Source organism: Lithobates pipiens, unplaced genomic scaffold, assembly GCF_037356315.1.
Source record: "Lithobates pipiens isolate NorthernLeopardFrog02 unplaced genomic scaffold, aLitPip1_a1.2 Scaffold_23, whole genome shotgun sequence".
NCBI classification, from domain to species: Eukaryota; Metazoa; Chordata; class Amphibia; order Anura; family Ranidae; genus Lithobates; species Lithobates pipiens.
The window spans coordinates 130,717,140-130,744,736 of record NW_027507785.1 but is presented as its reverse complement, the minus strand read 5'-3'; the positions used below and the strand labels follow the sequence as shown (position 1 = coordinate 130,744,736).

Below are 27,597 nucleotides of genomic sequence, written 5' to 3'. Positions count from 1 at the left end.
GTACTGGAAATGGAGCGAGTACAAAGAAGGGCAACAAAGCTGATAAAGGGTCTGGAGGATATTAGTTATGAGGAAAGGTTGCGAGCACTGAACTTATTCTCTCTGGAGTAGTGATGCTTGAGAGGGGATATGATATCAATATACAAATACCATACTGGTGACCCCACAATAGGGATAAAACTTTTTCGCAAAAGGGAGTTTAACAAAACTTGTGGCCACTCATTAAAATTAGAAGAAAAGAGGTTTAACCTTAAACTACGTAGAATTCCCTTCCACAGGCGGTGGTCTCAGCAAGGAACATTGATAGTTTCAAGAAACGATTAGATAAGCACCTGAACTACCGCAACAAAACAGGGATATACAATGTAATACTGACATATAATCACACACATAGATTGGACTTGGTGGACTTGTGTCTTTTTTCAACCTCACCTACTATGCAACAGGCCTTGCCATGGTCAACAAAAAAAGTTGAATGCACATGCTCAGTGTCACATCCAGAGGTTGTCTGAGAAATAGGCGCGGGAGTGCTGCCAGCACTGCTGCAGAGGTTGAAGGGGTGGGGGGGGGGGGGTCAGCCTGTCAGTGCTCAGACCATACGCTGCACACTGCATCAAATTGATCTGCATGCCTTTTGTCCCAGAAGGAAGCCTCTTCTAAAGATTATGCACAAGAAAGCCTGCAAACAGTTTGCTGAAGACAAGCAGACTAAGAACATGTTCTGTGTTCTGATGAAACCAAGATAAAATTATTTGGTTCAGATGGCGTCAAGCATGTGTGGAGGCAACCAGGTGAGGAAAACTGGAGTTAGACATACTGGTAACTCTTTTTCTAGGAGTCTTCCAGGACAGCCTCTGAGACATAGGGCTCCTCCCTCCGGGACAGGAAACACATTCACCCAAATGGTTAAAAGGAGGTCCTCCAGGCCTTCCCCTTCAGTTTCCGCAAGAACCGCCGGAAGGCTCTGAAAGACATAAAACACTGGCAAAACATTAGTATATCCCCTTTTGCTCCAGCTATAAAACTCTGGGTGTCAAACCAAGCTGTCCTGGAAGACTCCTAGAAAAAGAGTTACCGGTAAGTCTAACTCCGGTTTTCTCTCATCTTCCAGGACAGCCTCTGAGATAAGCAAGAAACTTACTCTGTTAGGGCGGGTACACTGCCTGGAGGACCTTTCTCCCAAATGCCTGATCCTTATCAGCAGCCAGGTCCAGGCAGTAATGCTTTGCGAACGTGGAATAGCTGGACCATGTCATTGCTCTGCAGATCTCCTCCGGAGTGGCACCGGCCTTCTCTGCCCACTAAGCTGACACCGCCCTAGTTGAGTGTGCCTTAAATAGATGGCGCTTGCCTCCCTGCTAACCTGTATGCCTCTAAAACCGTCATCCTAATCCATCTGGCGATGGTGGTTTTAGATGTCTTAAGTCCTTTGCGTGAACCTGCAAAATTCACAAAGATTCCGACTTCATGAAGTCCTTGCTAATCTTTAAATAAACTAAAAGGCTACGCCTAACGTCAACTAAACTGAGTCCTCCTTCCTCATCACCTTCTGAGGAGGAGTAAAATGTTGGCAGGATAATGTCTTGAATTCTATGAAAAGTAGAAGAGACCTTGGAGAGGAAACTAGGGTCTGTTTTAAGCACAACCCTATTCTACAAAATCAACAAAAAAAGTCTCTCTAATCAAGAGCGCCTGCATCCCACTCACTCTTCTGGCTGAGGTAATTGTAATCAAAAAAGGTTTTAAAAATACACATTTAGCATCAGATTTCTCCAGAGGTTCGAAGGGACTCTTTGCAAGTGCACTAAGAACCAAGGATAAATCCCAGGAGGGACAGGCTCTGACCTTCCCTGGCCTGGAGAGGACTTTAAAGAAATTCTTTACAAAACGATCTTGCTGCAGGGGGACCTGAAGAAAGACTCTTAAAGCGGCGGCCTGTACCTTCAAGGTGCTGTCAGAAAGCCCTAATACCACCCCTGCCTGGAAGAAGTCCAGCACTGCCGGAATACCTGGATCTTCCTGCCCCTGTTCTGCTAACCAGGAATTGAATCTCTTCCACACCTTGATGTAAAAGGTCCTGGTCACTGGCTTATGGCATTCTAAGAGTCTTGATGACCCTTTCTGAAAAACCTTGGGCCCTTAACAGCTGTTCCTCAGATACCACGCTGTGTGTCTGAGGGTCTCTATTTTAGGATGCCGGATAGGACCCTGTGTAACCAGATCCTCCCTTCTCGGAAGATGAGTCGGAGTATATATTGCCAATCTCTTTAGGACTACGAACCAGGCCCTTCTTGGCCAAAACGGGGCTATCAGAATGAGATCCGTTACCTGGGTATGAAATTTCTGGAGGACTGCCGGAACAAGCCTTATTGGGGGAAAGGCATAGCACAGGTTGAAATGCCATGCACTGGCAAAGGCATCTATCCCTTTGGCTTGATCCTGCAAGAGCAGGGAGAAGAAATGAGCAACCTTCTTTTTCCTTTCTGAAGCAAACAAATTTACCTCTGGTATGCCCCAAGGCCTCACCACCTGCTCGAACACTTCCTGGTTGAGCAACCATTCGTCCTGTTTCACACACTGGCGACTGAGAAAATCCGCAGAGATCTGAGCCCCCTTTAAATGAACCACGGACAGCGACATTAGGTTCAACTCGGCCCAAGAGAAAATTTCTCCTGCTATCTTCTGCAAAGCAGGGCTCTTGCCCCCCCCCCCCCCCACCAGCTTGTTTATATACAGTGGTGTGAAAAAGTGTATGCCCCCTTCCTCATTTCCTGTTCCTTTGCATGTTTGTCACACTTAAGTGTTTCGGAACATCAAACCAATTTAAACAATAGTCAAGGACAACACAAGTAAACACAAAATGCAATTTGTAAATGAAGGTGTTTATTATTAAAGGTGAAAAAAAATCCAAACCATCATGGCCCTGTGTGAAAAAGTGATTGCCCCCTAAACCTAATAAAACTGGTTGGGCCACCCTTAGCAGCAACAACTGCAACCAAGCGTTTGCGATAACGTGCAATGAGGCTTTTACAGCGTCCTGGAGGAATTTTGGCCCACTCATCTTTGCAGAATTGTCCTAATTCAGTTACATTAGAGGGTTTTCGAGCATGAACGGCCTTTTTAAGGTCATACCACAACATCTCAATAGGATTCAGGTCAGGACTTTGGCTAGGCCATTCCAAAGTCTTCATTTTGTTTTTCTTCAGCCATTCAGTGGTGGACTTGCTGGTGTGTTTAGGATCATTGTCCTGCTGCAGAACCCAAGTTCGTTTCAGCTTGAGTACACGAACAGATGGTCGGACATTCTCCTTCAGGATCTCTTGGTAGACAGCAGAATTCATAGTTCCTTTTATCACGGCAAGTCTTCCAGGTCCTGAAGCAGCAAAACAGCCCCAGACCATCACACTACCACCACCATATTTTACTGTTGGTATAATGTTCTTTTTCTGAAATGCAGTGTTCCTTCTACGCCAGATATACTTGGACACACACCTTCCAAAGAGTTCCACTTTTGTCTCATCGGTCCACAGAATGTTGTCCCAAAAGTCTTGGGGATCATCAAGATGTGTTGTGGAGAAATTGAGACGAGCTTTGATGTTCTTTTTGCTCAGCAGTGGTTTTCTCCTTGGAACTCTGCCATGCAGGCCATTTTTGCCCAGTCTTTTCCTGGTGGTGGAGGCATGAACGCTGACCTTAACTGAGGCAAGTGAGGCCTGCAGTTCCTTGGACGTTGTTGTGGGGTCTTTTGTGACCTCTTGGATGAGTCGTCGCTGCGCTCTTGGGGTAATTTTGGGCGGCCGGCCACTCCTGGGAAGGTTCACATCTGTTCCATGTCTTCGCCATTTGTGGATAATGGCTCTCACTGTGGTTCGCTGGATTCCCAAAGCTTTGGAAATGGCTTTATAACCCTTTCCAGACTGATAGATCTCAATTACTTTCTTTCTCAATTGTTACTGAATTTCTTTGGGTCTCGGCATGATGTGTAGCTTTTAAGGATCTTCTGGTGGACCTTACTGTGTCAAGCAGCTCCTATTTAAATGATGCCTTGATTGTGAACAGGTGTGGCAATAATCAGGCCTGGGTGTGGCTAGAGAAATTGAACTCAGGTGTGGACAACCACAGTTATAGTATGTTTTAACAAGGGGGGCAATCGCTTTTTCACACAGGGCCATGATGGTTTGGATTTTTTTTTCACCTTTAATAAACACCTTCATTTACAAATTGAATTTTGTGTTTACTTGTGTTGTCCTTGACTATTGTTTAAATTGGTTTGATGTTCCGAAACACTTAAGTGTGACAAACATGCAAAGGAACAGGAAATGAGGAAGGGGGCAAACACTTTTTCACACCACTGTAGGCAACAGCAGCTGCATTGTCCGACCTTACTTGGAGGTGTTGTCCCCTTATTTATTGCTGGAAGGCTACTAAAGCCCTCTGTACTGCCAGCAATTCCCTCTGATTCGAGGTCCGTCTGGCTTCCACCTGAGACCAGGATCCTTGAGCCAGATCTTTTTCCAGGTGTGCACCCCAGCCGAAAGAGCTGTCATCTGTTGTCAGCACCAAAGCTGTTGGTCTGAACCACAACAGACCCCTGTCCAACTTGTGACTGGTTCGCCACCACCACAGAGTCCTTTTGACCCTGGTGGGTATCAGCATGGGTTGATCCAAATCCTGCTGGCTGCCATCCCAGTAACGTAGGAGAGCCTGCAGTTGGCGTTGGTGAAGGAACTGCTGAAAAACAGAATGTCATTAAGCCTATCACTCTCGACATCTGACCTGGGCTTCCCGATTGGTCTGAAGCCACGCTACTGCCAGACCTACCTTCTCCATCTTCTCTGATGGGAGAAAAACCTTCCCCTCTACAGAGGAGATTCTGTAACCCAGATACAGTCCTTCCTGGGTTGGGATCAGCTGGGACTTGTCCAGATTGATCAACCAAGAGAACGACGCAGGAAGTGTTGCAACTCCTGAAGATCCTCTTCTAGCTGCTGGTTAGACCAAGCGACAAACAGAAGATTGTCCAAATAGGGGATTACTGTAATGGTCCTGACACGCAGGGGAGCTATTGCTTCTGCCAGGACCTTTGTAAATATCCTGGGAGAGGATGCTAGGCCAAACGGAAGTGCCCTGAACTGGAAGTGGAGAATTTCCAAGTTCACCTTGACTGCCAATCTGAGGAACTTCTGGAACACCCGATGTATCGGTACATGGAAATATGCGTCCCTGAGAGCGATCGGAAAACAGGAGGTTCGTCTTAACTACTACAACTGCTGTTTACAGATATCTATATGCGAGGTTGTACGGATGGCTAACGAGACACTGCATGGTTCACTATATTTGTTTTGTTTTTCTTTTTCTGTAATTCTGTATTTGCTTACTGTTACCTTGGAAACATAATAAAAATTCTAAAATAAAAAAAAAAAAAAAAAAAAAAAAAACAGGAGGTTCGTTATCGTAAAGATAGACTCCATCCTGAACCACTTGTACCTGATAAACCTGTTCAGGGGCCTGAGATTGAGGATCAATCTGAATTTGCCTGATGGCTTTCGAACCACGAACACATGGAAATATACCCCCTGTCCGTGTTTAGCATCTGATACTCGGCTGATGACCTGTTGGTCTAACAACTCTCCCAACAGCAGACTCAGAGCTTCTGCCTTCTCCCGGTCTCTGGGTAACCTGGTTACTAAGGTAGGTAGGTGGGGGGAATGGCACTGAACTCCAGCTTGTAACCATTTTCTATTAGCTCTAATATAAAACTGACGAAGTTGCGTTGGTCCATTGTGGGAGCAAATCCCCCAACCTTCCTCCCACTGCAACACAGGAGTCACTGGGATTTTGCGGTGGTTTGAATAGTATTCCTCCTCCCACGACCCTTGTGACCCGACCAGTGTTTTTTAGGCCGACCCTCTCTCTCCTGCTGGGATTGTTGCCTAAACCTTTGAAAAATACGTCTGCCCTCATGCTGCTTCTTTTTCTCTGGAAAAGCTTTTTTTTTGTTCTGGTGTACGTTCCAGGGCCTCCTGGAGCCCAGGGCCAAAAAGGTGGTCGCTGGAGAAAGGCAATCGACAAAGCCTGAGCTTCAATGCTGCATCTCCCGACCGGGCTTTCAGCCATACAGCCCTTCTTGCAGCGTTAACCAAAGCTGCAGACCTGGCCGCTAGCTTTACCGACTCCTCAGAAGCATCGGCTAGGAACCCAACTGCCTTAAATAATAAGGGAAAGGATTTTAGCAGCTGTTGTCAAGACGTGCCTGCAGAAACATGAGACTGTAACTGAGTTAACCAGCATTCCAAATTTCTAGCCACACAAGTGGCTGCAAGGGCAGCTTTGAGCGCAATAGAGGAGGCATCCCAAGCCCTCTTTAACAGCACATCACCCCTTTTGTCCATTTGGGTCATTAAGGGATCCTAGATCATTGAAGGCCAAATCCGTCTTTTTGGACACCTTCACTAGCGGCGCATCCAACATAGGAACCCTGTGCCAAGGCTGGGCCGCGTCCTTCTCTAAGGGAAATATGCGTTTGAGACTGCCTGAAAAGAACAGTCTCCTCTCGGGGTGCTCCCACTCCAGCAAGATTGCTTCCACTAGAGATTTGTGCACAGGGAAAACTCTGGATTTTTGAGCAGAGACCCCCTGATACATGAGGTCATGCTTAGAAAGCTGTACTGACTCCTTTCTGATCTCTAGGGTGTCATAGATTGCTTTTAACAAATCCCCCACATTGTCTAATGTCAATTTGTACCTGGACCCTCTGGAACACTCTTCCTCAGTGTCAGACCCTGAGTCTACCTGAGAAGAGGCCAGCGACCTGGGCTCCCTCTCCCTATCTTCCTGACTGGGCTCAGACAGGGAAGGGAAACTTGCCGCTCTAGATAAGGGCACAGAGGGACCCTGCATCCTACCCATCATTCCCCTAAATGATTTGATCTTTTACTGACAAAAGGATCTTCTGACACTCTGTCACAGAGTCATCCTCAGATAAATTGACACATTGGGGGCAAAGCGGCTTCTCCCAATTGAGCCCGAGTTTTGTCCCACAAACAGCACACTTTTCCCTTGGAGGCTGTATATGAGATCTGTCCAGTGCTTTTCCCTAAAAGCAAAAGAAAAGACAGAAAACAAATCATGAGAGCCTGTCCCCAACCATCACCACCACTGTGCTCAGGAGGAAGGAGAGAAGCGCCCAGTCCTTCAGCTGTGGTTCCCCACCCAGGGAATGGCCTTGGTCACAAGGACCTTACCCCTTCCCAGAGTGAGCCATGGTCTGCCCTCACCACGCTTACCTGAGAGGTGCCAGTGCCAGATGAACCGGAGTCAACCGCCTGAACTGCTGCAGTGTCCTCCATGGCTCCTTAGTGTTGTCACAGCCTCTGCTGGATCTACACAGGCTCCGGACGCCAAACAAGCCACACACACTGCGCCTGGAGACTGGAACCTTAGTCTCCTGGCGCCCACTGATGATGCGGTTCCGCCAGAAGCTGCGTCACTTCCGTTCGTTGGAACGCAGAAGCCCCTCCTCAGACGCATGTACATTCGTTACCATACCTGGAATGGACGTCCTGCATGCCTCGTGGACGCCGTTCATTCTTGGTCGCTGTTCATTTTTCCGATGAAGGACAATGACCGGTCTGTGCGACGAAATGGAGGTAGAGGATCCGGCGCTCTTCAGAGGTCCAACTGCCCCCGAGCTTATAGGCAGCAGGGTACAAACAGCCCTCTCTTCACTGCACTAGACAGAGGGGCGCTTTGGGCAGAGGAGAAGGTACTTCAGAGGCTCCCCCCAGGACAGTCCTGGAACATGGAGCTCCCCAGGTTCCTCACATGCTTCCTTTCCGTCCGGCAGGAAACACAAAAAACTGAAGGGAAAGGCCTGGAGGACCTGCTTTTAACCACTTGGGTGAATGTCTTTCCTGTCCCGGAGGGAGGAGCCCTATGTCTCAGAGGCTGTCCTGGAAGACAATAAGAGTAAACAAAGACAAGTGTCTTGCCTACAGTCAAGCATGGTAGTGGGATTGTCATGGTCTAGGGCTGCATGAGTGCTGCCAGCACTGAGGGGGGCTACAATTCATTGAGGGAACCATGAATGCCAACATGTACTGTTACATACTGAAGTAGAGCATGATCCCCTCCCTCTGGAGACTGGGCCGCAGGGCAGTATTCCAACATGACAACAACCCCAAACACACCTCCAAGATGACTACTGCCTTGCTAAAGAAGCCGAGGGTAAAGGTGATGGACTGGCCAAGCAGTTCTCCAGACCTAAACCCTATTGAGCATCTGTGGGGCATCCTCAAAATGGAAGATGGAGGAGTGCAAGGTCTCCAACATCCATCAGCTCCGTGACGTTGTCATGGAGGGGTGGAATAGGACTGCAATGGCAACCTGTGAAGCTTTGTTAAACTCCATGCCCAAGAAGTGCTGGAAAATAATGGTGGCCACACAAAATATTGACACTTGGGCCCAATTTGGACATTGCCATCAGTTTAGACATTAACCCGTTGCCGACCGCCGCATGCTGATGTACGTCGGCAGAATGGCACAGGCAGGTATATGGGCATACCTGTACGTCCCCTGCCTCTCAGAGGGTCCCTGCAGCGGTCGGAATGCCTTCATTGATTTATGGCCACCCCCTCGCGATGGCTCCTGCGGAATAAAATGCTTCCCCTACTTCTGTAATGTAAACAGAGGCCGAGGAGAGAAGACATCAAGTAAGTGCACCAAACACTACACTAACAGTAGAACACACAGGCACACTTTTCACCCCCCAATCACCCCACCCCCCCGCGCCCCCTGTCACAGTGACACCAATAGCATTTTTTTTTGGCTTTTGTTTACTGATTACTGCATTGATGTCATTTGTGACTGTTATAAGTGGTAGGACAGTTAGTGGTAGGCCCCTTTAGGTCTAGGGTACCCACCTAACCCCCCCAATAAAGGTTTAACCCCTTGAACACCCCCCTCCCCCCCCCCCCGTCACTAGTGTCCCTAAGCAATCATTTTTCTGATCGCTGTATTAGTGTCACAGGTAACCCTGGTTAGGCAGGCAAGTATTTAGGTTTGCCAGCTTTTTATAGCGTCAGGTACCCCCATATACTACCTAGTAAACGTTTTAAACCCCCGATTGCCCCCTAGTTAACCCTTTCACCAGCGATCACCGTATAACTGTTGCGGGCGATGCTGGTTCGTTTGTTTTTTATATAGTGTCAGGGCACCCGCCGTTTATTACCAAATAAAGGTTTAACCCCCTCATCGCCCGGCAGGTGATACAAGTTAGGTTTTAGGGTCACATAGGGTCTGCGTCGCCCCAGACAGCGTCAGGTTAGTGCCAGTACTGCCAACACCCATGCACGCAGCATACACCTCCCTTAGTGGTATAGCATCTGAACGGATCGAGATCTGATCAGATCTATACTAGTGTCCCCAGCAGTTTAGGGTTTCCAAAAACGCAGTGTTAGCGGGATCAGCCAAGATACCTGCTAGCTCCTGCGTTTTGCCCCTCCGCCCAGCCCACCGAAGTGCAGTATCGATCGATCACGGTCAATTACAAAACACTAAACACATAACTGCAGCGTTCGCAGTCAGGCCTGATCCTGGCGATAGCTAACATTTTTTTTGTTAGCGTTTTGATACAGTCGCTGACAGCCCCCATTTATTGGCCAACCGGGCATTCAGGTGGAAACAGTTGATTTTACGTCATTACTTGATTTTTATTCGCTGTTTTTCACCGAAGATCTCTATAGATCTATTGTGGACCAAAATAATTTGTACGCTGGTCAACATGTCGCCACTATTCCCCAGTCCTCCCTTGCCAGAGATTGGAAACCAATTACGGTTTCCGAATTGAAGACCTTTCTGGGCCTCTCTCTCCTCATGGGCATAACCAAAAAGAGTTGCGGTCATATTGGTCCACTGACCCAATTCCCCATATGCCCGTATTCTCTGCTTCCATGGCTAGGGCATGATACGAGCAGATCTTGTGGTTCATGCATTTCAACAACAATGAACTCTGTCACCCTCGTGGAGACCCTGCATACAATTGGCTCTACAAAATTCAGGCCCTCGTAAACCACTTCACCCAACGTTTTGCAGACTTGTTTACTCCCCATCAAGTTGAGTCCCCGATTAAGTTTTCTGGCCACTTGTCATTTAAACAGTACCTTCCCAGCAAGCATTGCAGATATGGGGTCAAGCTGTATAAGCTCTGTGACAGGGCCACAGGCTATACATGTATTTTTATGGTTTACGAGGGCAAATATAGTCATGTAGAGCCGACAAACTGCCCTGACTACATAGGAAGTGCTGGCAATATTGTGTGGTACTTGGTGCCACCCTTATTCGGAAAGGGGTATCACTTGTACGTGGACAATTATTACACAAGCGTCACTTACACAAGCCACTTTTTAGCCACTTGTTTGATCAACAGATTGGAGCATGTGGCACCGTGCGATCTAATTGCTGGGGCTTTCCCAAGCGGCTTTTAGATTCCCGTCTTAGGCTGGGGGAGAGAGCCTGCTTGAAGTGTAATAACTTGCTCACTATGAAGTAGATAATAATGTTTTTGTTCTTACCTCCCTTCATGCAGACATGACGGTCCAAAATTACAATAGCAACTGGTGTTGTGGAGAAACCCTTCTGTGTCCAAGCATATAACCTTAATATAGGAGTGGTGGACCTCAACAACCAGTTGATAGCACCGTACCTAGTTGCCCGTAAGGCCAGACACTGGTTCAAAAAAAGTGTTGTCTATTTATTTAAATTGGCTTTGCTGAACACTCATGTGCTATACAGAGCTTCAGGATGGACTGGATACTTCCTTAAATTCCAGGAAGAGATCGTCAGAGCCCTTTTGTTTCCCCACGGTGCTCCATCTCACCTTTCCAATCCAAATGCAGTAAGCCGGCTGCATGAGAGGCATTTTTCTTATGTCCTCCCGAGTACCCCTACCCAATGAGCCCCCCCAAAGAAAATGTTGTGCCTGTAGAAAGCGCGGATATAGGTGTGACACCAGTTATTGTCCCCGCTGTCCTGACAATCCTGGTCTTTGCATTGGTGAATGTTTTGAGCGCTACCATACACTAGTTGAGTTTTAGCATAGGGTACAGCATTCACACTTTCACAGGGTCTCCCAAGATGCCATCGCATTCTGAGAGACCCAAACCTGGAACCGTTACTTTTGCGGGAGGATGTCCCCATGCTTCGGCATATATATATATATATATATATATATATATATATATATATATATATATATATATATATATATATATTTTAGGCACAAATTGCGTTAACATTTTTTTCCTTTTTTACTTTTTTTTGTATTTGTCTTACGGTTATACTGAAATGTAACTTTGTTTTATTGTTAACCATCATTTGCTTAGCAGGTACGCCATTTCAGTTGCAACGTGGATCTATCTTGACAGCAACAGCGTTTGTTCCCACAATACATAAAGCCATGACTCCAGCGCTGTAGCAGGTGATTTCACCCCTAAAGTTAACCACTTGCCGCCCGCCAATTGTCAAATGAAGGCTGCAAAGTGGTTTCAAAATCCTGACCGGATGTCATAGGACGCGGGGGCACGCATCGAGGCAATCGTTGTTGCGGGGCGTCAGTCTGACACCCCGCAACTACGATCTCGGTAAAGAGTCTCCGGCTGAGACGCTTTACCACGTGATCAGCCGTGTCCAATCACGGCTGATCACAGTGTAAATAGGAAGAGCAGGTGACCGGCTTTTCCTCACACGCGTCTGTCAGACGTGAGTAGAGGAGAGCCGATCGGCTGCTCCTCTGACGGGGGGGGGGGGGGTCTGTGCTGATCGATTATCAGCACAGCAACCCCCCCCCCCCCAAGGATGCCCACACTGGACCATCAGGGACACCACCAGACCACCAGGGATGCCCAGCAACAGGTATGCTACCCTAAACCACCAGGGATGCCAGTCAGTGCCCACAATGGATGCCAGTGCCCACAATGGGCATGCATTATTGTTTGGCACTGATTGGCATCCATCGGTACAAAACAAATGCAATAAGTCGCTTATCAGTGCCCACCCGTGCCACCTATCAGTGCCCACCCGTGCCACCTATCAGTGCCGCCTATCAGTGTCCACCCGTATTGCCCATCAGTGCCGCATATCAGTGCCCATCAATGCCACCTCATCAGTGCTGCCTTATCAGTGCAGCCCCATCAGTGAAGGAGAAAACTTACTTATTTACAAAATTTTGAAACAAACAAAAAAGTTTTCAACATTTTTAGGCTTTTTTTATTTGTTTAGCAAAAAATAAAAACCGTAGAGGTGATCAAATACCAGCAAAAGAAAGCTCTATTTGTGGGAAAAAAATTATAAAAATTTGGGTACAGTGTAGCATGACCGCGCAATTGTCATTCAAAGTGCCACATCGCTGAAAGCTCAAAATTGGTCTGGGCAGGAAGGTGTTTAAGTGCCTGGTATTGAAGTGGTTAAAAAAAAAAAAAAAAAAAAGCATATATGCTGAAGCATGGGTGCAGCAGGGGTGGTTGCCCCCATGCTTCAGTATACATAAATGGTGCATGTATGTCCATCATTAGAAGTGGGTTATGAAGGGAGGTATTCTAATGGTAGGCATACCCACCGATCAATCTCTTTCATTCAGCCCACAGGCTGCATGGAAAAAATAAATAAAGATTACAATATATGCCCAACAAGGACCAGCAACGTACTGTTATGTTGCTGGCCTTTGAGTGGTTATACTAGAATGATGCCTGTGGGTTTAGGTATCATTTTGCTATTTTTTTCAGCCAGTCAGCTTTCATGTAAAAGCAATCCTAATGGCTCCTGTCCCAACAAGGAACCTGAGAATGCAGCCGGTGGTTCTGCCAGCTGACCATAGAGCTGATCAGAGACCAGAACGGCTCCAATTATCTCTATGGCCTAAGAAACTGGAAGCTACAAGCATTTCACGACTTCGATTTTGCCGGATGTAAACAGCGCCATTGGGAGATTGGGAAAGCATTTTATCACACCGATCTTGGTGTGGTAAGATGCTCTGAGGGCAGGGGAGAGATCTAGGGTCTAATAGACCCCAATTCAAAAACATTTTTTTTTAAATTACATGTCACAAGCTAAAAATATAAATTAAGAACCCCTGTCCCGCCCTGCTGTCGCGCAAAGGTGAACGCAAGCGTCGGTCTGGCGTCATATGCAAACAGCAATTGCACCATGCATGTGAGGTATCACCGCGAAGGTCAGATCGAGAACAGTAATTTTAGCAGTAGACCCCCTCTGTTAATATAAAGTGGCAAGCTGTAAAGGCTTTTAAAAATGTATGTAGTTTGTCACCCATGCACATTTGTGCGCAATTTTAAAGCAGGTCATGTTTGGTATCCATGTACTTGGCCTAAGATCATCTTTTTTATTTCATAAAACGTTTCGGCAATATAGTGTGTTTTAGTGCATTAAAATTTAAAAGTGTGTTTTTTTTTTACAAAAAAAAAAAAAAAAAGTGTTTGAAAATTCGCTGCGCAAATACTGTGTGAAAAAAAAATGAAACACCCAACATTTCAATCTGTAGGGCCTTTGCTTTAAAAAATATATATATATAATGTTTGGGGGTTCAAAGTAATTTTCTTGCAAAAAAATAAAAATATTTTTTCATGTAAACAAAGTGTATATTAAGTTAGAAGAGGTTAGAAGAGTGAGAGTTAGAAGAGTGATGTGTGACATAAGCTTCTAAATGTTGTGCATAAAATGCCAGGACAGTTCAAACCCCCCCCCCCCCTCCAAATGACCCCATTTTGGAAATTAGACACCCCAAGCTATTTGTTGAGAGGCATGTTGAGTCCATGGAATATTTTATATTTCGCCACAAGTTGCGGGAAAATTCCCTTTTTTTTCTTGCACAAAGTGGTCACCAAATGATATATTGCTCAAACATGCCATAGGCATATGTGAAATTACACCCCAAAATACATTGTTGATTCTCCTGAGTACGGGGATACCAAGTGTGAGACTTTTTGGGAGCCTGGCCGCGCACGGGACCCCAAAAACCAAGCACCGCCTTTAGGCTAAGGGTGTAAAATTTTGATTTCATTCTTTACTGCCTATCACAGTTTCGGAGGCCATGGAATGCCCAAATGGCACAAAACCCCCCTAAATGACCCCATTTTGGAAAGTAGACACCCCAAGCTATTTGCTGAGAGGTATGGTGAGTATTTTGCAGATCTTGCTTTTTGTCACAAAGTTTTGAAAATTTAAGAAAAAACGAGAGCTGCTAAATACTCACCATGCCCCTCAGCAAATAGCTTGGGGCGTCTACTTTCCAACATTGGGTCACTTGTAACATATAACTATGGCATGTGTGAGCAATATATCATTTAGTGGCAGCACAGTGGTGTAGTGGTTAGCACTCTCACCTAGCAGTAAAAAGGGTCGCCGGTTCGAATCCCAACCACGACACTACCTGCCTGGAGTTTGCATGTTCTCCCTGTGCCTGCGTGGGTTTCCTCCAGGTACTCCGGTTTCCTCCCAGACTCCAAAGACATGTAGGTAGGTTAATTGGCCTCTGTCCAAAATTGGCCCTAGTATATGAATGGGGACCTTGGATTGTGGGCTCCTTAAGGGTAGGGACCAATGTGAGTGTGCAATGTACATGGATAGGGGTAGACACTCTCAGGTTGAACTGGATGGACTAGTGTCTTTATTCAACCTTACCAACTATGAAACTATTTAGTGACAATTTTTTGTAAAAAAAAAAAAAAAAAATATATATATCTTTTGTTTTGTCATTATTTAATCACTTGGGACAAAAAAATAAAATATTCAATGGGCTTAACATGCCTCTCAGGATTTCCTTAGGGTGTCTACTTTCCAATATAGGGTGTGTACTGCCTGCCATTTTAGCACCTCAAGAAATTAGATAGGCAGTCAAACTAAAAGCTGCATAAATTCCAGAAAACTACATACTAGTTTGTAGAAGCTATAACTTTTGGCCAAACCAATAAATATACGCTTATTGACTCTTTTTTTAACGAAAGACAAGTGGCTGAATACATTTTGGCCTAAATGTATGACTAAAATGGAGTTGAACAAAAAAGTAGAACATTTTATTTTCAAAACGTTCGGTCTTTTTCTCTAGCTGTATACATTTTGGCCTAAATGCATGACTAAAATTGAGTTTATTGGATTTTTCTTATAACAAAAAGTAGAAAATATTTTATTTTTTCACAATTTTCGGTCTTTTTACGTTTCTATCGCAAAAAATAAAAATCGCAGAGGCAATCAAATACCATCAAAAGAAAGCTTTATTTGTGGGGGAAAAAGGACGCAAATTGCATGGCTGTGTAATTACCAGTTAAAGTGGCTGTAAACCCTTACAAACCACTTTGACCTACAGGTAAGCCTAGATTAAGGCTTACCTGTAGGTCCAAGAAATATCTCCTAAACCTACACTGTTTAAGAGATATTTACAAAAAGACAGGCACCGCTGTCTACAGCGCATGCACCATAGACAGCAGTGTGCAGGTGCACTATCGCTGTTAGCATCCCGCTAACGGCGATATACCGTTAGTGGCAGCTCCTGTGCGCGAGTGACGTCATCGCTGCTCCGGCGCTGTGAGTGGTCGGAGCAGCGATACCCAGAAGAAGGACGCTCCGTGCTACAAGGGACAGTGGTGACATCGCTGGCTCCAGTGTCAGGTAAGTGACACATAATGGGCTACTATGCGAAGCATAGTAGCCTATTCCGCTTTACCTTTGCAGGGAAACAAAGAAGAAGTAAATCCACCAGGTGTTGTCACATAAAAAGATATAATAATTTACTAAAATGTGAGGGGTGTACTCACTTTTTTTTTTTTTTTTTTACTTGATGCTATAAAACATACCCAATAAAAAAATAAATTAAAAAAATCTGTATTTCTTCATCAATTTAGGCCAATATGTATGTGAGAGATGTGCTTTGACTAGGGGAAGGCAGAGATCCATGTGTCTGCTTTGCAAATAAACATGATCAGTACCTTCCCCTCTGACAGAATGAAGATCTGCCTTGTTTACATAGGCAGAGTGTCCTTTTGCCTCTGTACTGTCTAATTGGTGGGAGCCAGTGGACATAGAGTCCGTTGTGGCTCCACTGGGTATAATCACAGTAGGAGCGGGTCGCCGGCGGCATGCACCCCAGACCCATAAGTGTCACCTAAAATTATGTTTTTTTCTATTTTGTGCCTTTATTGGCAGAGTGCTTCTGTACAGACACCATTCATTTTTTCCCCAATCTTTTTATTCTATTTTTAGAATAAAACAAAAAATGTATAGATGTTAAAAGATAACAAAATGTTGTCCCATGGAAGAAAACATTTTACCTAAGCAAAAATCACATTCAATGTAGCTATACAAAAAGGTCAAATTACAGTCAGTCAGCCATACCACAAATGGGCGTTTTGTGTTCTAGGTTGACCGCCGAACTGCTGTAGGTAATATTGGAGCCCTGAGCCAACAGCTCATTCACTATTCATATCACAGTAGAATTCAAGTAAATATATATATTTTTTTGTGACAAGGGGGATTGTTCAGCTCAGCAATAGATGCATTTTTCTGTAGTGAGTCCACATCAGACCAGGTAGCCCAGGTTTATTAAATTAAAAAACAAAAACGTCCACTCAGGAATCCCACGCAGTGGTTTAAACGTCAGACATAAATGAAAATACTAGCCGACCTGGCTACTCTTCAGCAGCACTGCTGCTATAGATACTGGTCCCACAAACCACCAGCTCTTCCAGGCCCAGTCTTGAATGCACACAGCTCTGGGCTCCTTAAACACACACAGCTTTAAGCCTCTCAATGCACACATCTTCTGGCTCCTTGGACGCACACAGCATCTATGCTCACACAGATTCTCTCAATAGAAGCCACTGCTCCAACTCCACCTTCTGCTCAACAGCCCCTCATTATATGGGCTATATGCACCTGGGAACACACCCTGTTGGCTATCCTCAAGACCGGACACAGAGTTGGAGATCCCGTCTCACCCAAAACTCTTAGGGATCACCAAAACTACAGAGTCCCTGCCGGAACTAGCAAAACCTGCCAGAACAGTTTTCTCCATTTCAAATTTGCCCTCTGTAGTCTTGCAATCCACAGATACACTTTTACATTCAATTTCATAGGGACAGAGCCCTGTTCTGCCACTATATATTTAAACTGTATTTCAGTTTTAGTCTACGTGCTTTCTAAATTTTCGGCCTCGGTACAGAATTTTTCTAATACTGCAAGACCAGATGATGGTTTATGCCGATTGACTGGAGCATTATATTCCCTAGTTTTACCATCAGTTTTTTATTTCCTTTTTTTTATCTCGAGAGATGGATAAAAAACCCTCTGACCGAGGGCTTGTAGGCCGCTCAGTTTATAGAAGGGGAGGAGTCTTTAGCATTGTTTTAACAGTTTTTAAAATGCAAAGCTATATCAAAACAAAAGGACTCCTTGCCTATCTGTGATTCAGACGTCAATGTGATCTTGTAGCCACGAAAGTTAGATTGGTGAAGGCCAACAAGTGGTTCCTGGCCCAACAAGGAGGTAGATACTAAATAAAACTACAATACTAAATACTACTAATAAATCAAATTGTTGTAGTGCTGCTCTTATATACCACCACAATTGTGAAAATAAGTTACCTCCTATACATGTCTTACAAACAAAGTGGTTCTAAAGCCTTAAGGGTTTTCACCCTAATGCATTCTATGTATTAGGATGAAAAACCTTCTGTGTCCCTTTTTCTTAACTAAGCCTGATTCGATCCAGTGATGTGCACGAGTGCAGCGGCTCCAGCCACAGTCTCTCGCCTCAATGGACAGACTGATAGCAGCAGGAGCCATTGGCCCCTCAGAGCTAGGTAAGGCAAGCTGATTGGAGGGAAGGGACACATGCCCCTTCACACAGCACACAGGAAAAGAGCAGAGGCTGCCAATCAGATGGCGCTCCCTCACCGCCACCATTTTTCTCTTGCTGCTGTTGATAGCAAAGGCAGCAGCAGACAGAAATGACACTTAGCACTCTTAATTGAGACAAGTACACACTATAGAAGGATATGCTTTGCAATTTCATAATTTGGTTTACAACCACTTTAAAAGTTATGACACAGTGATGGCCAAACAGGCGATAGCATAAATGTAAAATTGTTCAGTTCCAGGGTTAAACAAGTGTGAGACCTGAACTGAAGTGGTTAATTAGCCCAGTTACACATAAGCTTTCATATACAATTTCATAAAACAGCGGTTTTACTGAATGCTAAATTTGATAAACAGGCACTCTGAAAAGCTTCTACAATTGAGCTGCAAAACATTTCATGCACAGTAAACTAAAGGTCTCAGAAGAAATGTATCCCAATATATTTAACCTGAAAAATGTTTTCTGACAAGTCTGGTGTTTTGAGATCATCTTTTATGCCATAAAAAAAAAAAAAAAACTCACCAATTATCTGTTGCTGCATAAAATCAGGAGTAGTGTTAATAGTCTCATAAATTTTGCTTGCAGGAAAGTGGCAAGATAAAGTCAGCGTTCAAGAGATTACGACAATACCATTTCAGAAAAGGAAATAATCAATGATCTAGAAAGGTTACTCACTCTTCAGAGATTAATACAACAGGAATCCAACTGAGACATTCTGGTTTGCTATTAATTAATCCTTCAGAGAGATTTATCTGAAGCTTTTAATGTGAAGAACAGGGCTGTGGTATTTGTAAATAAAAAGCAACAAATTTTATAACAGCTTGCCCTTCACAGAAATTGCAAAAGCATCATGAACCACCTGATAACCCAAAGCCTTTCACAAAAGGCACAGAGACAGCAGTACAGAGAATCTGCAGCTTGTGTGTGTCCTTGTCAGCATATGGGTTGGAACAGTCATTGGGCTGTCATCCAGCACACAATGATCAGCTTTGGGCTTCTGATCTCACAGCTCTCAATAGGAGCTTCTGCACTAATGTTTACATTAGACATGATGTCACAAGTGACTGAATGAATTTATAAATTGCAGGAGTCGTGTCATACTATATATTTTTTTTTTTTTTTTTTTTTTTTTTACAATCAGATTTAATTTAGAGAATTTTTATGTCACAGACCTAGAAACAACTGAAAGGTTATGTTAAGAATCCATCTTGTTTCTGTCAGCCATCTTAATATTCACAAACTTCCATTTCACAATATGTACAGTTTGAACACCCCTTTAACTTCTCAGATAACTGTCTCAACATGAGATTCTTCTAACTCGTGTGTTCTCACACACTTATCTATAACCTTCACACTGTTTCTCAGCATCTTTTAGCTACAGAAGGAATTATGTATCTTTTCTTATATTAATTCAGCTAGCTTAGAACAAAGAACAATAGCGTTTTTGTCTTGACCAGCTGTAATCGTCTTCATGTCTACTGCGCATGTCTTATTCTGTATGACGTGAAATATCCTATATCAATTGCTTTGTAATAACTCAATACAATTAGTTCTCGAAGGACGCCATGGTGTGTGTGTGTGGTTTTATTTGTCCTTTGAGAATTGATTCCAGATATATCTGAATTTATACAATACATTGGATCTAAGGTCTGAGAGGTTGAAGGGACCACCCTAGACACAGGATTAACCCTTACAGAACTGAGGGCTCGTCCCGGGATGGATGTTTATTTACCCTTAATGGACGTGGAAAGCTGCTACTTTTAACGGCTCGGTAAGTGAATTCTATTCTTATTGAGTGAAATTGACTTGCCGGAGTCCAGGTGTCAGGTGTGTGACTTGGCTTCCATCCCACAGAGATTGCTGTTGGGTTATAGAACCTCTCATAAGTATACATAAGTTGACCGGTCATGACCTTGGAGGTCATATAGTGTTTTGGGGACACTTGTAAAGGTTTTGGTTTCCTTAAAAGAAAAGATCTTGGCGATCTTAGAAGAATAGGTTTTGGGGACCTAGAAAAATTTACAGAGAACTCTAGAGTTTTAGTTCTGTTCGGGACAGAACTGGAGACTTATGATCAATGTATTGTGTAAACTTTGTGTATGATTGTATAACTGCTTTGCTTTAAATGTATCACGCTGAATGAATTGCGCTGAGTGTGTATATGTGGACTGCTATTTTGTTTCAAGAACCAAAAGGCATACTTGGTGAGTAGTATTCCTGGAGGTTATAAAGTTACAATTTGGGTAAAGTTATTTTGTGAAAGGTAAACAGATTAATGTACATTGCAAGTTAAATTCATCTGTGGTTTAAATTTGTCTGAAACAAAACCGCAGCTCCATGAGCAAGATTGTGCGTTTATTGTATGTCTGAAATACTCTTGAACTTGTTCCAAATTTATTCTGTTACAGTCTTGAAGTGATTGTAGCTGTATTAGTACAAAAAAGTATCACGGACAGTACTGATTTCTTTTTGGTAAAGGAATCTAAGTTGAGGTATTGTCTAATTGTCTGATTCACACCGTTGTCTGATTGTCTGCACCGCTAGGTGGCAGTCAAGCAAGTAAATTGTTTTGTTTTCATAGGAACACTAAATGTACAGAGCGATACCTAGTTAACCCTTAGGTGGTTCATATGGCAGGATGGACAGAAAGCCAGTTTGGGTATTCTGTCAACTTTGGATCCATTATTGATCCAGACTTTCCTGAGTAATCTCAAACCCCATTTAGTGGTCCCAGTCAAACAAATGATTACTGAATGGTCAACACTTTCTAGAACTGACTTTGGCAAAGCTCTTTCACAGAAAGATGTCTCCACACAACATTTCCAAGGGAATACGAAGGGGAACTTTAGAGGCAGAGGAAATTTTAGAGGCAGATTTAAAGGCAGAAATGGAAGAGGGATGAGTCGCTCTAGAAACAATGGATGTTTCAATTGCGGTGCTGAGGATCACTGGGTGAGTCAGTGTCCTCACCCCACCGCTACTCAGACTCCCGATTCCAGCTCTGTCCCTAACCAGACACAACAACCACAGGCATCCATCCAACAAGGTCCAACATTTCCAATCAAATGGGGAAATCAACAACAATGATGGGGCCCGGAGGGTAATGTCCCAGCTTTTCCTTTTGTCTCAGATGATTTCACTGACAGTCCAATGGTTGCTATTTCAATAAATGGGAGACTCCTCCCCTATCTCGTTGATAGCGGGGCCACTAGGAGTACTATTTGTGAAGATCATTTCAGAGGCAAATGGGAACCAGCGGAACCCTCTTTGGGAATTAATGGGATACTGACAAAAACATATAGGACTCCACCCCTACCAATAGAAGATGATGAAGGGTACACCATATGCACACATTCTTTCAGGATAATACCAAGGTGTCCTGTAAATTTGTTGGGAAGAGACTTGTTTAGGCCACTAGGAATCACAATTAGAACCAACTCAGAAGGAGGTCTAGACATTTCCTCAGATAAAATCACTATAGTAGCATGCAAACCAGGTTTATTGATGCTGTCACAACAAAATAGTGAAGAAGATTTTGAGGATATAGACCCCCAGGTCTGGTCTACATCAGATCTGGATGTAGGACTTGTTTCATGCACACCATACAAGGCCACTCTCAAAGAAGGTGCATTTCCTATCTATCACAAACAGTATCCACTCTCTAAAGAAAAGATGGATGGCATAGTGCCAATGGTGAAAAAGTTTCTGCAGGATGGAATCCTGGAGGAAATTATTTCTCCATACAACACACCTGTTAACCCTGTAAAGAAGCCGGATGGCTCCTTCAGATTTGTACAGGACTTGAGGGCCATAAATGACCTCATAGTCCCAATAGCACCCATTGTACCTGATGTTCCATCTCTACTGTCCTCCATTCCAGCAACAGCCAAATGTTTTACTGTGATTGATTTAAAGAATGCTTTTTTCTCTGTCCTTGTAGACAAGGAGACAAGGCCACTCTTTGCTTTTACTGTGTCGATTGACCAACACAATCGCCAGTTTACCTGGTGTAGAATGCCCCAGGGATATATAGACTCACCTGTGGTCTATTCTATAGTACTCCAAGCCACCCTCAGGCCTTGGACTGCCCCTCATGGTTCTGTACTGTTGCAATATGTTGATGATCTTTTGATTTGTAGTTCCTCAGAGGAGGACTGCCGAGCTGATAGCCTATCCTTATTGAAATGGTTACATACGTGTGGTCACAAAGTGTCTAAAAAAAAATTACAATGGTGTAAACAGGAGGTTGAGTACCTAGGGTTTGTGCTGTCTCCGGGAGTTAGGAAAGTCAGTCACAAAAGAATTGTTGCTATAGTGGGTCTGCCCCGCCCACTTACCAAGAAAGACCTGCTAACCTTTCTTGGAATGATTGGTTACTGCCGCCAATGGATACCTGACTGTTCTTTCTATGACTATATATTGAGACAAGCAACACTCCCTGAAATGTCTGATATTGTAAAATGGTCTGATGAAATGTTAAATGCTTTTACCATGTTGAAAAGTGCAATGGTTACCAGCCCGAGCCTCGGCCTCCCTGATTTTAGCAAAATGTTTCACTTGTTTGCTAGGGAAAATTGCAGAACCATGGCGGGAGTACTGGCCCAGGAACATGGTGGGAGACTGCGCCCTGTAGCTTTTTTCTCAAAGGTGGTTCCAGTACAGGTGCAAGGCATGCCTGCTTGTCTCAGAGCGTTGGCTTTTTGTTCTATGGTTGTAGAGTTGACAGCACCATTTACCTTGGGCCATAACACTACTTTACACACCTCACACAGCGTTACCACACTCCTCAAAACTTTACATACTCAGCATATGTCAGCACAAAGATTGAATGGGTATGAAGTCATCCTCCTGTCCAATCCAAACCTGAAAATGAAAAGTTCAAACAAACTCTGGCCCAGCTCCAATTTTGAATGCCTTATTAGGTCTTAAGGGAGAACGGGATGACTTACCACCACCTCATGACTGTATACAATCAATACATCGGGACACTTCACCTAGAGCAGATATGCTTTCAGTACCAATTCCTACTGCACAAACAGTTTTTGTGGATGGCTCTTGCAGCAGACCAAGTGATAATGTCTATCATGCAGGATATGCTGTTGTCCAACTGCCGGATACTGTCCTCGAGGCCAATCCAATACCCTATCAGTCTGCACAAGCTGCTGAATTGATAGCATTAACCCGTGCATGCCAGCTGTTTGCAGGAAAAGAGGTAAACATTTACACTGATTCCAGGTATGCTCATGGTGTGGTTTGGGACCATGGTGTAATATGGCTTCGCAGAGGATATGTGGCAGCAGATGGAAAGAGCATCTCACACTCTGACCTAGTCACAGCATTACTAGATGCAATTCAGTTGCCTTCAAAACTAGCCATCATGCACTGTAAGGCACATACAGGCCAAATGACTGATATAGCCAAAGGTAATGCACTAGCTGACAGAATAGCTAAAGAAGCTGCATCTACACAAAAGGCAAACATTCAAATGCCCATGCTAACACCTCAGCCATGTTCCCTGAAAGAGACACATTGGCTCACGGAACTACAGGCTTTTGCCACCCCTGATGATATTGCGCAATGGAACTGTGATGGGATGGTACAAAAGGATCCTAAAACAGGATTAATCTGCAAAGAGGGGAAGCCGTGTATTCCTGTTGCTAGCGCCCCCCTGTTCATTGCACAATACCATGGACTGGGTCACAAGGGATGGCATGCCACATGTGAACTTCTAGATGCAGATTTTTTCATTGCAGGATTACCTAATCTAGTCAAAGCTTTTGTAAGGAGATGTGTCACTTGCATTAGGAACAATCCAACAAACCCAAAGAAATCAAAGCATGAACATCTTGAGTACCCAACAACACCGTTTACCCATTTACAGATAGACTTTACACATATGCCCAAAGAAGGAAAGAAACAACAATATCTTTTGGTTATCGTGGACATAATGTCACGCTGGCCCGAAATTTTTGTCACCAACAATGAAAACGCACAAACTGTAGTGAAGATCCTCCCACAGGAAATTATTCCTAGATGGGGGTGTCCATTGCAAATAAATTCAGACAATGGCCCAGCTTTCACAGCTAAAATATGCCAAGATCTTGTAAAAGTACTAAAAATAGACTGGAAATTTCACCTCCCCTACCATCCAGAGAGTTCAGGAATTGTAGAAAGAATGAATAGAACAATTAAAGACAGGATAAGGAAAGCTACGGGTGGAAATTTTGGCAAGTGGAAAAAAGTTCTCCCAGCTGTATTAGCTGAAATCAGAATGACCCCTCACAGTGTGACGGGTTATTCCCCCTTTGAGGTACTCATGGGTAGGCCATTCCCCACACCGTGGGCTAATCATCCCTTGATGGTAGAGAAAGGTGATTTGGAACAAATACAGGAGGAATATGTAAAAAAACTGATTGAAACTCTTGATATTGTCGAAAGAAGAGTTGCTCGCACCTCTCCTTCTTCACAGGTACCAACCCACCCGTTCCAGGTCGGTGATCAAGTTGTGGTCCAGAGGCTTCAGAAAGGTCGAAAGCCGCAAGAGGTTCCATTCGGACCAGTGACCAAAGTGGTAGCCGTCACCAGGACCGCCATCCTTACAGAGGAAAGTCCTACTTGGATCCATGCCAGCAGAGTAAAGAAGGTTGATCTAAGCCCAGGAATTCAAGAAAGGCTGAAAAGAGGTGAAGCAGGTGTTTTAAGTCCTCAAAAGACAAGCACAGACATAAAGGACAGTGATGTCACTCATTTCACCACAGACTTCTGGGAAGGCCTTTTGCCTTCTGGTGATGTTTCTACTTCTGATCTTTGTCCCAGTGTGGATAATAACTAACTGTATCTTTCATCCTGAAGACTTAGGTGCCTTGAAACTCATATGTGGTAAAAGCGAAATACACACCAACCATACTGACTTTCACCTCAGAAATCGCAGTAAAAAGAGATGTCTCTAATGAATTGATCAAAGAAACAAGTTTTTCTGGAAAAATGTTACTGTTAAAATTTAAATATGCTTATGCTAGAAAGTCAGGATATGAAAAATGCTGGATTTGTAGTAAGTTGCACCCAGAAACTGCTAAAATCCCACTCTTAGCTGTCCCTCTGAACCTCAAGTCATTATTGGAAAATACTCTAGTCTTAAGTATTAAGAATGTCTCGGAAGGGTACCGCAATCAGAGTATTATGTTTTACACTTTAGGAAGGACACATGAACCTGAGTGGTGTGTTCAGTTAGGCAATACATCCAACGGAATAGGTATGTGTTCCAAGTCTGTATTTAACATTTCAAAGGGTATTCCCTTCCACACCAGTAACATTATCATAGGTCATATGTGTAGTTACAAAAATCAATCCCTTAACAACACCATTAGTGAACTTACTACATACAGGAACACAACATCTGGGATACTTGTGAGTAAACTTGTAAGTGCTGCATTTGAGGCTGGAACTGAGCCCCAACGTAGTTCTCTAAGAAGTTTTTCATTGGGAAACAATACATACGTATGCTGTGCTAAAATTTGTTACCCTTGGATCCCCACAGGAGTGAAAGGATGGTGTTATTTAGCACAGTTGGTACCAGTCATGTCAGCCCTAGGCCAGAATCAGGAACATCACATACAAGTTACTTCAAGTCCAGTACATAGGTTAACTTATAAATACAAGAGAGAAACCCCACCTATGTTTTCTACTTCAGATAAGTCATGGACATGGTTTCCATCCTGGACAGGATGGGGCATAACCATGTTGGACAAATTAAATAACTACACTAGTTTAATAAATTATGTTATGGAAAAAAAACTCCCAAGATATAGGACTACTCAATGTCGAGCTCAAAGCAATTAGAAGACAACTAGAGTTACACGAATTGGCTATTGAAAGCATGAGTGCAGCTCTGACAGGTTTATGCGAAATGACCCAAGATTATGAATGTTGTACATGGTTTCACAATACCAGCCTGGAAATCCCAGACTACTATGATGTTATTAATCAACACCGAACACAGGTAAATGAATTAATGAAACAAGCAAGGGACATAGGTAATTATGGATGGAACCCCTTTTCTAGTTTGGGTTTAGGTGGAATGTTTTCATGGTTAAAGGACATAGTGATTATGATTATCATAGTACTATTGTTAGGATTGATAGGCTACTTGATTTTCAAGCTTATTCTACTTTGTATTAGCAAGTGTACTACACCAGACCAACCTTCTCACGCATATACACAATATCTGCAGCTTTATGTAAAAGAATATAACAAACGTAGCAAGAACCGTAGATTTCAGGAGGCTGCGGATCTGTAGAAGTCATTCCATGACTTAAGAGGGGGTTGAAAGGTTATGTTAAGAATCCATCTTGTTTCTGTCAGCCATCTTAATATTCACAAACTTCCATTTCACAATATGTACAGTTTGAACACCCCTTTAACTTCTCAGATAACTGTCTCAACATGAGATTCTTCTAACTCGTGTGTTCTCACACACTTATCTATAACCTTCACACTGTTTCTCAGCATCTTTTAGCTACAGAAGGAATTATGTATCTTTTCTTATATTAATTCAGCTAGCTAAGAACAAAGAACAATAGCGTTTTTGTCTTGACCAGCTGTAATCGTCTTCATGTCTACTGCGCATGTCTTATTCTGTATGACGTGAAATATCCTATATCAATTGCTTTGTAATAACTCAATACAATTAGTTCTCGAAGGACGCCATGGTGTGTGTGTGTGGTTTTATTTGTCCTTTGAGAATTGATTCCAGATATATCTGAATTTATACAATACATTGGATCTAAGGTCTGAGAGGTTGAAGGGACCACCCTAGACACAGGATTAACCCTTACAACAACATGGACAAAGCACGCCAGGCATGGGATAGTTGCATAGTTCTTCCGCTTCGCCTTGTTTCCATATTAACCACTTCAGCCCGAACCATTTTGCTGGTCAAAGACCAGACCGCTTTTTGCGATTCGGCACTGCTCACTTTAACAGACAATTGTGCGGTCATGTAACGTGGCTCCCAAACAAAATTGAGGTCCTTTTTTTCCCACAAATAGAGCTTTCTTTTCGTGCTATTTGATCACCCCTGCGATTTTAATTTTTTGCGCTATAAACAAAAATAGAGTGACAATTTTGAAAAAAAACGCATTCTTTTTTATTTTTTGTTATAATAAATATCCCCCAAAAATATATTTAAAAAAAAAATGTTTCCTCAGTTTAGGCCGATACGTATTCTTCTAAATTTTGGTAAAAAAAAAAAAATCGCAATGAGCGATTGGTTTGCACAAAAGTTATAGCGTTTACAAAATAGGGGATAGTTTTATGCCATTTTTATTAATAATTTTTTTTTTTTTTTACTAGTAATGGCAGTGATCAGCGATTTTTATTGTGACTGCGACAATATGTCGGACACATCGGACATTTTTGGGACCATTGTCATTTATATAGCAATCACCGCTATATAAATGCAGCGATTCCTGTGTAAATGACACTGGCAGTGAAGGGGTTAACCAGTGGGTGGCAGTGTAGGTGTTAAGTGTTCCTAGGGGTGTGTTACTAACTGTTGGGGGCTGGGCTTTCACTTAGTGAACACTGATCTCTGCTCCAATCACATGGAGCAGAGATCAGCGTCACTAGTTGCTAGGCAGAACGGGAAGATGCGGTTTACAACGGCATCTCTCCGTTCAG

The 27,597-nt window shown here is 43.6% G+C and overlaps 1 protein-coding gene and 1 long non-coding RNA gene across 6 annotated transcripts in view; one reads left to right on the top strand and one right to left on the bottom strand.

Moving 5' to 3' along the window:
- Window positions 1-27,597, bottom strand: part of TMEM184B (transmembrane protein 184B) — a 337,694-nt gene that overhangs the window by 227,075 nt on the left and 83,022 nt on the right. The window lies entirely within an intron of this gene.
- Window positions 18,877-26,620, top strand: LOC143927901 (uncharacterized). The gene is made up of 2 exons (XR_013262339.1): window positions 18,877-19,690; window positions 24,389-26,620. It is a non-coding gene; the product is annotated as an uncharacterized LOC143927901 (long non-coding RNA).